At 26.0% G+C, this 14,843-nt stretch overlaps 1 protein-coding gene and 1 long non-coding RNA gene across 2 annotated transcripts in view; one reads left to right on the top strand and one right to left on the bottom strand.

Moving 5' to 3' along the window:
• The window catches only part of LOC111624036 (suppressor of lurcher protein 1-like), a 57,154-nt gene that overhangs the window by 18,700 nt on the left and 23,611 nt on the right, over nucleotides 1-14,843 (bottom strand). The window lies entirely within an intron of this gene.
• LOC111624037 lies at nucleotides 1,920-12,081 on the top strand. Its single transcript, XR_002756504.1, has 4 exons — nucleotides 1,920-2,804; nucleotides 6,425-6,701; nucleotides 11,255-11,344; nucleotides 11,537-12,081. It is a non-coding gene; the product is annotated as an uncharacterized LOC111624037 (long non-coding RNA).

Raw genomic sequence — 14,843 nt, 5'->3', positions numbered from 1 at the left:
AAAAATTATTATTAAAAAACTTATTAATATTTTTATCTATTTTAATTGTTTTATATTTTTTTAAATATTAAATAATTTCCAACAGTGATTAAAAAATTAATTTTTAAGATATTTCATTGTAATAATTATCATCATTTAGAGATGTGCAAGATTTGCTATTTTCCTAAACTAAATATTAAATAATTTACACACTATAAATTTTTATTATAATGATTAAATAATGTTTTCTTTATAAATTTAAACAAATTTATAAAATTATATTAACAAATTACTTACTTTAAAAATGGGGGGAAAAAATGTGTTTTTAAGCAAGAGATTTGAGCATCATCTCGGATATAAAATCGATAGTTTCCGTTAGAATTGAAAGAAAAACTTAGCGTATTACAATTCAGAAAACCTTGTTATTTATGGAATAAAATTTTGTAAATAAAACCAACATAGGAACTTTCTTTAAACTTTAAACTTTACCTAAATGGTCTCTCTAGTCTTTCTCTCTCTCTCTCGCTCTGTTTCTCTCTTGTGGCACCATATAATAAAATTCAAATATTGTAAGAAAAATTTTTATCCAATCTTTTGGAAAATTATTCTGTTTATAAAATGTTTACATATAAGAGCTTACTATTTACTAAAGGATTAGAGTTATTTGTATTTTTTTTTTATTTTACCTTTGATGTTAGAAAAAGAAATGAAAGATCCTTCACATCTTATTCCAATATTAGAAATATATTTTTCCAATAAAATGCTTGTTACAAATGTTGCAAATGTTGTAAAAATATAACATGTTCTGGTATATTTTAATATTAATGGTAAAAAAAATTTTCTATTAAAATCGATTAAATTATTGTCCTCAATGGAAGAATGCAACACGAAATATCTAGTGAACATGCGATCAGATTTTTTAATTCGATCGTGATTTGTTTTTTTTTATTTTTCATATATAATTTATGTTAAATCAAATTTTCAGGTGGATTTAATGTACATGATACATTCACGATATGTAAAATTGAAATCAATGTTATTGCAGAGGAAGCTCAGGAAGAGAACCATTACACCAAGAGCCGTTTGTGAATTTTCAATGAAAGAATATTAAGAATTTCATTAGCAATTAACTNTTTCATTAATTTCTCTTCGACAATTCATAAATCTGGCTTTATTTTATATAGGTTAATTAAACAAGAGCATTTTAAATTCTCCCTTTATTTTTTTTTTAATGAAAATATATGAAAGCTCTCATCTAAACTAATTAAAAACATAAAATGTTCTCGATTATTTTCATTGATTATACCATTAATTACTTTAAAGGGATTCTTTGAAATCCTTTTACAAATTTTTATGTATTATTTTGACTTTTTTGGGGGGAGGCAATCAAAATAAATACTTAATCTTTCCTCCTTGATAGCTCTTCCTCATCGGAGGAACAAGATAATAGTAATTACATTCTTGTAAACGGATTTTACAACATGCTTAACTAATCAAAGTAAATTGATTTTATGTGATTTAAAACTAGTTTAAAATTCTCCGCAACATTTTAATAATTTTATCAAAAATTATAATACTTAAAATATTATATTTTTATTCGAAAATTTGTTACAAAACTGCAGACTGAACAGATTGAGGTATGTGCTCCTTTAAAATAAATAAATTTACTATATTGTCTTAAAATCCTTAAAATAACGGGGATGTGGTGATGACATGACAATTTACGATTTAAAAAAAATACCGTCAAAGATACCAAAACCATAATTGAAAGAATTAAATAAATAGTTTTAAAGAGAAAGAAATTACAATTAACGATAGTATTTGAGATGTGAACTGTGTGATGTTAACATAAATTCGTATGTAAAACATCTCTCTTCACGGATTAAGTAACACATTAAATATGTAAAACATATTTCTAACAGGGAAAGAAAAACGAAAAGAAGAGATAAAGTTTTATTTTAGCATCATTAAATTTTATAAAAGACGATGCAAAGAAGAAGAATGAATTCTCACGTGAATTTCCTACAGTTTTAATTAAGTCTGGGATTATTGGAATCAAAGTAAATCATCCAGCATTCAAAAACTTTCTAGAAAAGTATACCAAGCACTCAATCCCTGACCAAAACATTCAAGGAAGCAACTTTATATATATATATTGTATAACCCATGTCATTAAGAATTTATGAATTAGAAAAGACAAATTCTACAACTATTAAGCAGAGGCCTTCAATGATGTAAGTGCCAAACTCAGTCATTTTGTATGAAAAAGTTTGGTGTCTTGTAACAGACCAGGCACCATACATGCTAAATGCACGCTCAAATATAATTGATGTATCCGAATCTGAGACGTCATTTGTCTTGCCCATTATTTTAACAGGATATGTGAAGCAAGGCATAATTTTTGGATCAATGTTTTCATTTTGGAAATGAAATTTGATTAAATGTCCTGCTAATTTGCTGTACATGTAAAAAAAAGAGGTAAGTGGATTTCCACTCCAAAAACAACCATAATAACCACATGGGTCATATGGATTCAAATGGCTTGTTTTTATGCCGAAAATTTCTCATTCTTGAGAGCATTCATTGATAATCTGGACGAAAAGTCTTCAGCAGCCGCAATGAAACTTGAGAGTCTGTTGAAAGACGAAGACGTGTTAAAGGAATTCTACACTATTCATTCATACAAGTCTATTCTTGAGGAAAGTGGTCTGTCTATTGAGAAGCAATGGGAAATAGATGGATTTGATTTAGAAAAACTGGGATACGCAAAAAGCCTGAGCAAAAATCCGGATATTCAACTGTGTAGAACGACTGTGTGTTTGCAAGTATACAATGCTTTTCTATTTTATTTAAATTTGATACTATAGCAATTCTTCAACTTATCAAATAAATGCCTAAAATTTGACGCATCTTACAACTTTGGATAGTGAATTACAACATTGAAAGAGATGCAGATCCTATTAGAGGAAATAAAGATGGGTCATTTGATTTGCACCAAACACTCAAAAGGATCTTAAATTTTACATATCGCTTAATTGTGCGTGTGTGTATATGGCAAATTTATATTCAAGAACCTTCTTTTCATTGGTTTCGTAATGTAAATGATTTAGGTTGTGTGTATATATATATATATATATAATGTGTATACATCTTCAATGTTTTGCAAGTAACAACATTGCTGCCATTTGTAAACGTGAAAGGTATTAAAATTTAAAATTCATTCTGACCTCTGTAAAACTCTTGTAGTATTTTGGGAAAATCGTAAACTCCAAAAATTTATTTTCCTCCATAATATTTTCTAATGATTATTACATATATATAAAATGTTTTAAAAATTCTATTTAACCATTAAAACAATTTCAACGCGAATGCGGCTATTATAGGGTTCTTAAAAATAACAGAGACTGTCCCTTGTACAAAACAAAACTATTTAATTAGACATCATAATCCATTTCCAATCTTTTGAGATGAATGGAGATTTCAGGTTCAAATTTACCTCCGTCTAATATTGCTTATTAGTTATTTACCGCTTTCTTTGACAATTGATTGGAAACAACATCTGGAAGCTAATAGATTCGAGTGTTTCCATCTCCATTTTCCTCTAAATCTTATCGTTTCTACGGTTATTTTTATTTAAAGAGAGATTCCAATTGATTGAATCTAACGGATAAACAAATCAGATTGAAAATTCAAACACGGCACTCAAAAAAAATCCCTAGATACATATTTTGTTCTTATTTATCCGTAATATACTACTGAATACTTCTCCTATGCTAATGTTGTAAACTCAATGATCAGAATAAAACGGGATCTATTACAAGCGAGAAATGAAGTTTATTTAACCAAAAGTGTCGATGACTTCCTGCTAAATGAGATGGTTCCTAAATAGTTTCATTGTATTTATTCAAACCGCATCCGAATAGAAGAAGATTGGATTGAATGGAGTAAGGCAGCAATGCAACACAAGGACGGTCTTCTAGACATAATACTTTTCGAGAAGATTTTCTATTGGAATTAGGCCCCTATTTAGGTGTTAGACATGTGAAGAAACCCTGGAAAACTCCATGCGACTAAACCCTGGGTGAAAACCTCTAAACAACTACAGTAGTTTTATTCCGAATGCATAAAGAATGAACATTCTTCATCAAATATTTGATCTACATTTATAAAGACAACAATTAAGTCAATTAACTTATTAGATTTTTTTATTTGATAACTTTATAATTATAACAGTAATATTAACAAGGATTCAAAAAAAAATAAAAATCGAATATACTATTCATACAGGATTCAATGAAATTATGAATTATTAAATGTGATACTTTATAATTTCATTTGATAAATAATTATATTTTGTATATATGTTACCGCTAAAGCTCGAAATCCGTTAATGTGTACATTACCTAGCTAAGCTGCAGATTAACTAGGGTGATCCGTTAAAGCTGCGAAAATTGTTCAATTTCTCAAATTACCTAGGTAATTTGCAGAGTATCTAGGTAATCTGCACATTAACGGCTTCCGTATCGTTAAAGTTCAAAAGTTTGTTTCTTTCACTTCCTTTCCCCACTCCTTCTTTTTACGTAGATAAATTTAAATCCTAGAATGCAAGCAAGCACCGAATTGGTGAGTAAAATCAAGAAAAGATTCTTCGCAAACCTCTTTAGCGAAGATTTAAAATATAATACGTAGTGTTTTAATAACAAACCAAAGTATGATTCCATAATTGAAGATGTAAAGCAAATAAAAGTTTCCAAGAAGAAAGAATCATCTCGAGATTATCAAATAATTCAAAGGTGTGATGTGTTGACTGTACGAGGCTGTGAAAAACTCATTGAGCCGTTGTCAGATGCGCGAGAAAGGTTTGAAAAAGTTTGTCCATGCCGGAGAATTGTTTGACATTCGATAAAAACTGAAGAAGACCTTGAAAAATTAGAAGATTCACAAGAGACTGTGATTATGAGATCACAGTCAAATCTTACTCAAGAGGACATTCCGTTATCCCCCGCTTCTACAGAATCACCTATAGAAATACAAGAATTTACCGATAGTAATCTTAAACTGCCTTCTATACCGTTGATTGATGATGCAGTCACGAAGAATATTCAGTTACCCTGCACCTCCAAGGAATCGCCTCTGCAAGTTGAAGAAGTCATCACTGAGTTACTCTCAACTTCAGCAGAATCGCCATCACAGTTTCGTACGGAGCCTGTAAAGAGCACTATACAAGACATAGTCTGTATTGTTTGCTCAAAAGCAGCATCAAGTGCTCACAAGTGTAAATCGTGTAATATGTTTGTTCACGCAGTTTGTGGTGAAGTAGATCCTAAAGAGGAAGGGTATGGTAAGAATGTATTGTGCATCATCTGTAAAAAGAATATGGATCAGAAAATACAGCGTGATGAAGCCAAGAAATGTTTAGAAAAGCAAGCAAAGAAAATGTTAGCAGTTTCTAATGCAAAGCACCCAAACGTCGATGAAGGTTTCGCTGTGAGAATTAAAGTACCCGAAGAAGACAGAGCAAAAACTGATGCACGTTCAATTTTAGCTGTGGTTCTTAGTAAAACAGAGGATGGCTTTTATAAACTTGATACTAAAACAGGTATTTTAAAACAATTGTATGCAAAATCTGAATTCAGTGTTTGCAAAGAGAGATTTTTAACGAAAGAAGATGGATGTCCCTGCTGTAGAAATATCTTTACGTCAAACAGCAATAAAACAATCCCTTGGTACTGGGCAGGGTTTCAGAAAATGTGACTGCAAATCTAAATGTACCACAAATAGGCGTGCTTGTCGCAAAAACCAATTGCTACGTAATTCAAAGTGTCACCAATCTTTAGATTGCACTAATAAGTAAGTACAATTTTATCATATGTTTTGCAAATTCATTTCCCTAATTGTAGTAATATTTTAAACCGTTTGATTTTTGTATTAAAGTTTTTTTAATTGATTGATGATTGATTCAATCAACTAATTTGTTGATTGTATTAACTTGATTCTTTAGATATTGAAAATTAAATAAATAACATTATGTTAATTTAAGCGTACAGAAACGTTGCTGTTGTTCCAGCAAAAATCTTATTTTCACTTTACCGAGTGCCTAGTAGGTAATTTGCAGATTACCTAGATAATCTGAACATTACCTAGGTAATTTGAGAAATGGAATAATTTTCGCAGCTTTAACGGATCACCCTAGTTAATCTGCAGATTAGCTAGGTAATGAGCACATTAACGGATTTCGAGCTTTAGCAGTAACATATATATAAATTAATAAAATATGCACATGCACATGACTTTTTAAAGCAATAAGCTGAAGATTAACGGTACTTTTAATTATTGAATATTTTTATATTAATATCATTAAGAATTATAAATAATTTTTGAATTTACATCAACCGATAATCCTATCATACAACTGAAATAGAAGATATGTCCAATTTTTTTCCAGTTGGTTGGTTGGCTGATGGAATAAAGCAAAGCAACGCATGGGCCATTTACGAAGGGGATGCTTCCTGGTGGGACATTCTATGGAAAAACTGACCGATTTAGTTGTTGGACACGTGAAAGAACCCGGAAAATTTACGTGGCTAGCCTGTTGGTCGGCCTCAAATCGCGATCAGTGTTCAGTGATGTCATCCATTCGGATACTGGTGGGGAGTTTTTTCGGATATGAGGATTATTTCTTTTTCTAAATCTGTTCTTCTGCAATATATGAAAAAATTCTGGTATTTTATCTTGCTTGTCTGTTTTCAAATATATTTAGTTATATAAAATTTAAATAGAATAAATGTATTTTTCTTTTCTCTCATAATTTTAAACGTTTCTATTGTAAATACAACAATCTAACTTGTATATTTAGTATAAGAAAAATGGTATATACATTATAAAGTTTTATTTAATTTTAATTAATTCAATAGAAATAAATTAAAGAAATTAATCTGTTGACATTTTGTTATAATGAAACAACAATTTGCAAAAGATGTATCATGGTTTAATAAATTCATCTCAAATTAATTCAATCCTATTAGGTTACTGTTGACATAATCCAAAATTAATAAATTAATTATATTTTAAGAAATTTTCTTCTGAGATTTATTTCTATAAATTATTATATATCAACATAGAAAATTAAACTGTCAGCATTTAAAATCTCATTGTAATATCGTAACAAAATGAAAATTTTCCTCATATATAATTAATTATATATATATGAGAAATTTACATTTAAATCTTAAATTTCATAAAATTAATAAATTATAAAAATCTGTTCCTTTGAAGATTATAAAAATCAATACTATAGAGCTTATTTCTTAAATAAAAATATATTTTATTAATAAATTACATAAAGAAAAATATCTGTTTTTCGTTAATTTCGAGGATGGAATTATATAGATGAGATTCAAGACCGGATATAGAATACAGGAGGCCCCTAGAACTATATACGAATTTCCGGTTTGCATCGGAAAATACGTTATTTCAATTGAAAAATTTTCTCCTGAACGGAATTAGTTAGATAACCGGCATGATTCTAATGTTAACAGGAAAAGTATGATTTACAGGGGCAAGACACTATTAAAATTGAGAGCATTGTGACAAAAAAATTGCAGCCCGGTATTGCGAAAATAATTGCTCGTTATCGTTTACATTCAATATAATTTTAGCAGATATATAGTAAAAGATTAAATATGGAATTTTTGATATTTAATATTTTTATAGAAATATAGATTATACGTTATTAGATTTATTATAAGGCTGAAATTATAACAGAGGAGTATTCAAGAAGTGGCAATTAGACACATGACTCCTCTTCTTAACCAAAAATATTTATGTGCAAGTATTTTAAAATTAGATACAAAAAATTTATACATTTTTTTTTCGATGTTTTCTAATAATGAATGATATCTGGATACTTCAATGCATTGGAGATTTGGGAAATTCTTCTTCAGATTCTTTAAATTAGGAATGCCATACAGGAATATTATGGATATTGATTCTATAAACAGAGATTTTTCAAATAGCTAATGTATGTGTTTTGTTATTCATAATTCAATAATACTGTAAAAAAATTATGATTACAGATGAATATAAAAGTAAATTTATTTATTAGAACCATAAATTAATCACTCGTAAGTCTTTAGAAACAATAGCTCTTACTCTTCAAGTTTATTAATTAATTTAAATATTTTGTAATAAATTTTTAAGTATTATAATTAAAAAAATAATATGAATAAGTACTATTTTGTAATTCATTTATAGAATATTTGCAGCAAAAGTATCACACTTTAACATGTTATATCAGTAATTAGTTATTATATCAATTGGTAAGAAATCCAGGATAAATATACTATTAAAAAGTTCTCTAGAATAGAAGTAATAAACTAAAAGATAAGCAATTATTTATTGTGCCATTGTCAAAAATAAAAGACAATATTAATTCTTAAACACCTTAAACACTAAAACTTTTAAATAAAATCATAAGAAGAAAACACTCTGATAATTAATGCTTTAAGAAGTACTAGATAATAAAAAGAATATAAAAATAAAACAATTAAATAAATGAATAAAATAAAAAGAAAAATATTATAATAAATAGAAAATAATTAATTTTATAAAAGAAAATCAAGATTCGTGTGACTAATTATTAATAAATTAAAATGTGAGTTGTATAGTAATAAACCTGTTTAAATTTGCAAAATAATAAAAAAAAATTATTATTAAAAAACTTAATAATATTTTTATCTATTTTAATTGTTTTATATTTTTTTAAATATTAAATAATTTCCAACAGTGATTAAAAAATTAATTTTTAAGATATTTCATTGTAATAATTATCATCATTTAGAGATGTGCAAGATTTGCTATTTTCCTAAACTAAATATTAAATAATTTACACACTATAAATTTTTATTATAATGATTAAATAATGTTTTCTTTATAAATTTAAACAAATTTATAAAATTATATTAACAAATTACTTACTTTAAAAATGGGGGGAAAAAATGTGTTTTTAAGCAAGAGATTTGAGCATCATCTCGGATATAAAATCGATAGTTTCCGTTAGAATTGAAAGAAAAACTTAGCGTATTACAATTCAGAAAACCTTGTTATTTATGGAATAAAATTTTGTAAATAAAACCAACATAGGAACTTTCTTTAAACTTTAAACTTTACCTAAATGGTCTCTCTAGTCTTTCTCTCTCTCTCTCGCTCTGTTTCTCTCTTGTGGCACCATATAATAAAATTCAAATATTGTAAGAAAAATTTTTATCCAATCTTTTGGAAAATTATTCTGTTTATAAAATGTTTACATATAAGAGCTTACTATTTACTAAAGGATTAGAGTTATTTGTATTTTTTTTTTATTTTACCTTTGATGTTAGAAAAAGAAATGAAAGATCCTTCACATCTTATTCCAATATTAGAAATATATTTTTCCAATAAAATGCTTGTTACAAATGTTGCAAATGTTGTAAAAATATAACATGTTCTGGTATATTTTAATATTAATGGTAAAAAAAATTTTCTATTAAAATCGATTAAATTATTGTCCTCAATGGAAGAATGCAACACGAAATATCTAGTGAACATGCGATCAGATTTTTTAATTCGATCGTGATTTGTTTTTTTTTATTTTTCATATATAATTTATGTTAAATCAAATTTTCAGGTGGATTTAATGTACATGATACATTCACGATATGTAAAATTGAAATCAATGTTATTGCAGAGGAAGCTCAGGAAGAGAACCATTACACCAAGAGCCGTTTGTGAATTTTCAATGAAAGAATATTAAGAATTTCATTAGCAATTAACTAATAAAATATATTTTTTAAATTAAATTTCGGGAATAAATTCCATTTACATTGTGAATATTTTTTTTTAGATTCTGTATAAAAATCTCATTATTCACAATATAAACTGTTACATTTTACGTGATAATTATAATAAAATTTTGAAAATTATTATATTTAATATATTTTTCATTGTAGATCAAAAATTCCTAAAGAAAAATCTTTCAAATTTTACAAGTCACAATTGATTAATATGCTTATTATGTTTCTTTTTGTGTTATGAGTATGTATAGGTGTGTAGCGTATAGCTGTGTAGTGTACAGGTGTATGTGTGTGTATGTTTCTTTTTTTCTTTAAACAAACTAATTATATTTTTCAAGCCAATGTTTCACAAGTTATATAATGTAAAGTTTCTTAACTTTATTGAACAAAATCGATTTGAAATATTGCATATTCAATAACAGACTTAAAACCATATATTTTGTAAAAATTGCTATAACGTGTTGTTAATTTCATTATTATTTTCTAACTAAACTGAAAACGAATGAAAATTCTGCATTTAAATTCCTCGAAAATTTTGTATCTCGAATATATATTAAAGAAAAAAAAGAAAACACNGCAATTTTCTAATAAAATATATTTTTTAAATTAAATTTCGGGAATAAATTCCATTTACATTGTGAATATTTTTTTTTAGATTCTGTATAAAAATCTCATTATTCACAATATAAACTGTTACATTTTACGTGATAATTATAATAAAATTTTGAAAATTATTATATTTAATATATTTTTCATTGTAGATCAAAAATTCCTAAAGAAAAATCTTTCAAATTTTACAAGTCACAATTGATTAATATGCTTATTATGTTTCTTTTTGTGTTATGAGTATGTATAGGTGTGTAGCGTATAGCTGTGTAGTGTACAGGTGTATGTGTGTGTATGTTTCTTTTTTTCTTTAAACAAACTAATTATATTTTTCAAGCCAATGTTTCACAAGTTATATAATGTAAAGTTTCTTAACTTTATTGAACAAAATCGATTTGAAATATTGCATATTCAATAACAGACTTAAAACCATATATTTTGTAAAAATTGCTATAACGTGTTGTTAATTTCATTATTATTTTCTAACTAAACTGAAAACGAATGAAAATTCTGCATTTAAATTCCTCGAAAATTTTGTATCTCGAATATATATTAAAGAAAAAAAAGAAAACACCTTTCTCTAAATAAAATGCATCCAGACAGATTTTAGTATATAAATATATAGGCTGTATAAATACTTAAAGAAATCAATAATAAAGTAGATGAAACCGAATTCTCTTCGGAGACTTCTTATTTTAGGAATTATTAATCGTAATCAAATAAAATATTCATAAAATAATTAAGCAGTAAATTTCGTTATTTATTGTATTTAATAATGAAAATAGAATAATTAGATTATATTTAATATATTTCTGAATAAAATTTAGGTTTTATTTTAGAAATTTAAGAAAACAACTCAAATTCGTTTCGAGATTTACATTATGTACTGCTGTAATTTTTATTATCTGTCCAGAAAATAGATCTAACTTGTAAGTTATAATCTATGAAGTAGTTATTTATTACTCTTAATATCAAAATTAACTTTATTTTAAGGTAAATGGCTCAATTTAATTTAATTTATAACATGACTTTTGGGATTTAATTAAAAATATTAATAAAGTTTCAATTATTATAATAAAAATTAACATAAATGAAAGTAAACTCTATAAATTCTTTGATAGGAAATACTGAAGACACAAGTATTAGTGATACATATGTATTTATTATATAATCAACACCTACGAATGTATGCAAGTGACGAGAAAAACGAGATTTTTTAAATGCATTTTGTAACTAGGATTTTCAAAAAAGAAAAGTTTAAGATTGAGAAATAAATAAGTTTGGGCAAGACATGAGTTATTGTAGACTTCGTCTGTAAAAATGGAGGTTAAAATATATAAGCAAGATATTTCTTAGACGATTGATAAGCTCTTAGTTGATGGCAGACTAAAATTATTTATCCTCTCTTATCTTAATGATAATAACCTCCAATTTAGGGATGATGATCCATTACTAAGATCTTAATAGGAAACTTCATTTCTGGTTTTGGTAAATTACTTTTTGGTATTATTTCATTTGAAATCTTATTATCCAAACGTAAGATTTCTTTGTTTTATCCTTGAGGAAGAAAGATAAATTCTTATGTAATATAAATCTCACGTTTAACCAATTGTTTAAACATTTTTCAATTTCAAACTGTTAATATTCTATCTCCATTTTTCGTTAATAGTCAGACATAAACAAAATTTACTGGTTCATTAGTTCTTGAATTCTATAGAACGTCCTTTATTACCAGTTCGTATTCTTTTATTTTTCTTTCTAGAAATTCACGTGAATAATATTTTATTATTAACATAATGTTGATTTTCGAATGAGATATGAAAAAAAAAGAGTTTTTGCTCTGTTTTCGTCATAAAAAAACGAAACGTATCTGTATTTAATCATCTATGATATCTTCTGGATGAGAAGAGTAAGTTGAACCTGAACAGATGCCATCGAAGTTGGCTGCTTTAGATTATATTTAGAAAATATTGCCAAAATACTACATATATATTTATAATATAATTTTTATCTATAGAAATATTAAGAGATTTTAGTTTTTCGTATAATGTTTCTTCTATAATTAAGTCGTATCCTTTTGGTGTTCTGTAAACAACTGTATCCTCATCACGATAGTTGGTAAAATGATCTAGATGTATCAAACTTTATATGTATTATTATCAGGTTTACTCTATTTAATTTACATTTAATTATGCGAATTTATCTCCTATTTAACATTATTAATATGATAAAGTGTAATTAATAATTAAAATACAAATATACCTCGTATGCATATATATATATATATATGAGAAGTATCCTCTGCAACACGAAATATCTAGTGAACATGCGATCAGATTTTTTAATTCGATCGTGATTTGTTTTTTTTTATTTTTCATATATAATTTATGTTAAATCAAATTTTCAGGTGGATTTAATGTACATGATACATTCACGATATGTAAAATTGAAATCAATGTTATTGCAGAGGAAGCTCAGGAAGAGAACCATTACACCAAGAGCCGTTTGTGAATTTTCAATGAAAGAATATTAAGAATTTCATTAGCAATTAACTAATAAAATATATTTTTTAAATTAAATTTCGGGAATAAATTCCATTTACATTGTGAATATTTTTTTTTAGATTCTGTATAAAAATCTCATTATTCACAATATAAACTGTTACATTTTACGTGATAATTATAATAAAATTTTGAAAATTATTATATTTAATATATTTTTCATTGTAGATCAAAAATTCCTAAAGAAAAATCTTTCAAATTTTACAAGTCACAATTGATTAATATGCTTATTATGTTTCTTTTTGTGTTATGAGTATGTATAGGTGTGTAGCGTATAGCTGTGTAGTGTACAGGTGTATGTGTGTGTATGTTTCTTTTTTTCTTTAAACAAACTAATTATATTTTTCAAGCCAATGTTTCACAAGTTATATAATGTAAAGTTTCTTAACTTTATTGAACAAAATCGATTTGAAATATTGCATATTCAATAACAGACTTAAAACCATATATTTTGTAAAAATTGCTATAACGTGTTGTTAATTTCATTATTATTTTCTAACTAAACTGAAAACGAATGAAAATTCTGCATTTAAATTCCTCGAAAATTTTGTATCTCGAATATATATTAAAGAAAAAAAAGAAAACACCTTTCTCTAAATAAAATGCATCCAGACAGATTTTAGTATATAAATATATAGGCTGTATAAATACTTAAAGAAATCAATAATAAAGTAGATGAAACCGAATTCTCTTCGGAGACTTCTTATTTTAGGAATTATTAATCGTAATCAAATAAAATATTCATAAAATAATTAAGCAGTAAATTTCGTTATTTATTGTATTTAATAATGAAAATAGAATAATTAGATTATATTTAATATATTTCTGAATAAAATTTAGGTTTTATTTTAGAAATTTAAGAAAACAACTCAAATTCGTTTCGAGATTTACATTATGTACTGCTGTAATTTTTATTATCTGTCCAGAAAATAGATCTAACTTGTAAGTTATAATCTATGAAGTAGTTATTTATTACTCTTAATATCAAAATTAACTTTATTTTAAGGTAAATGGCTCAATTTAATTTAATTTATAACATGACTTTTGGGATTTAATTAAAAATATTAATAAAGTTTCAATTATTATAATAAAAATTAACATAAATGAAAGTAAACTCTATAAATTCTTTGATAGGAAATACTGAAGACACAAGTATTAGTGATACATATGTATTTATTATATAATCAACACCTACGAATGTATGCAAGTGACGAGAAAAACGAGATTTTTTAAATGCATTTTGTAACTAGGATTTTNTTCATTATTATTTTTTTTTATATACGAGAGTTTCAATCAAATAAATGAAATGCAAATATCTTTTAATAAAGTAAATCAAAGAGGGAGACTATTTTAAATAACAAAGAATGCAAAGTAAAGAAACTAAGATATTAGTTTTACTAAGTAATAGAAAGTAACCATTGGCCACATTTCTAATTCTCTGGTGGATAGTGGAGAGGAAGCGATAATGGAACTGTCTTATGATCCTAGACCTGGATTAGAGATAGCAATACTCACTAGTTGCTTTATCGCATTCTGATAAAAACAGAGAGGAAGTAACAACCTCAGCAACATTAATTTACTTTCTCTATTAGAACTAGAAGAGAAAATTGTTCTCTTATATTATCTTATTAATATTTTTAAATCCATTATTTGCTTAAACAAATTACATTAAAACAATTTTTTTTTTATTTAAATCCAGCAACGAGTTGCTTAACTTTCCCAGAAACATTTAAAAATGTGTGTAGCATCACCATCTGTTATGTTATTTTATTTTAAAAACTTTATATATTTTTTTATTATTATAAAATAGCAAAAAGTTTAATTTTCAGGGTAGGGATGAGTTTTATAAAAAAATTTTTAAATGCTA

This window comes from Centruroides sculpturatus, unplaced genomic scaffold (assembly GCF_000671375.1).
Source record: "Centruroides sculpturatus isolate CEXI.00-Female unplaced genomic scaffold, Cexi_2.0 scaffold192, whole genome shotgun sequence".
NCBI lineage: Eukaryota > Metazoa > Arthropoda > Arachnida > Scorpiones > Buthidae > Centruroides > Centruroides sculpturatus.
The sequence above is the reverse complement of the archived record's forward strand: the minus strand, read 5'-3'. Positions and strand labels throughout refer to the sequence as shown.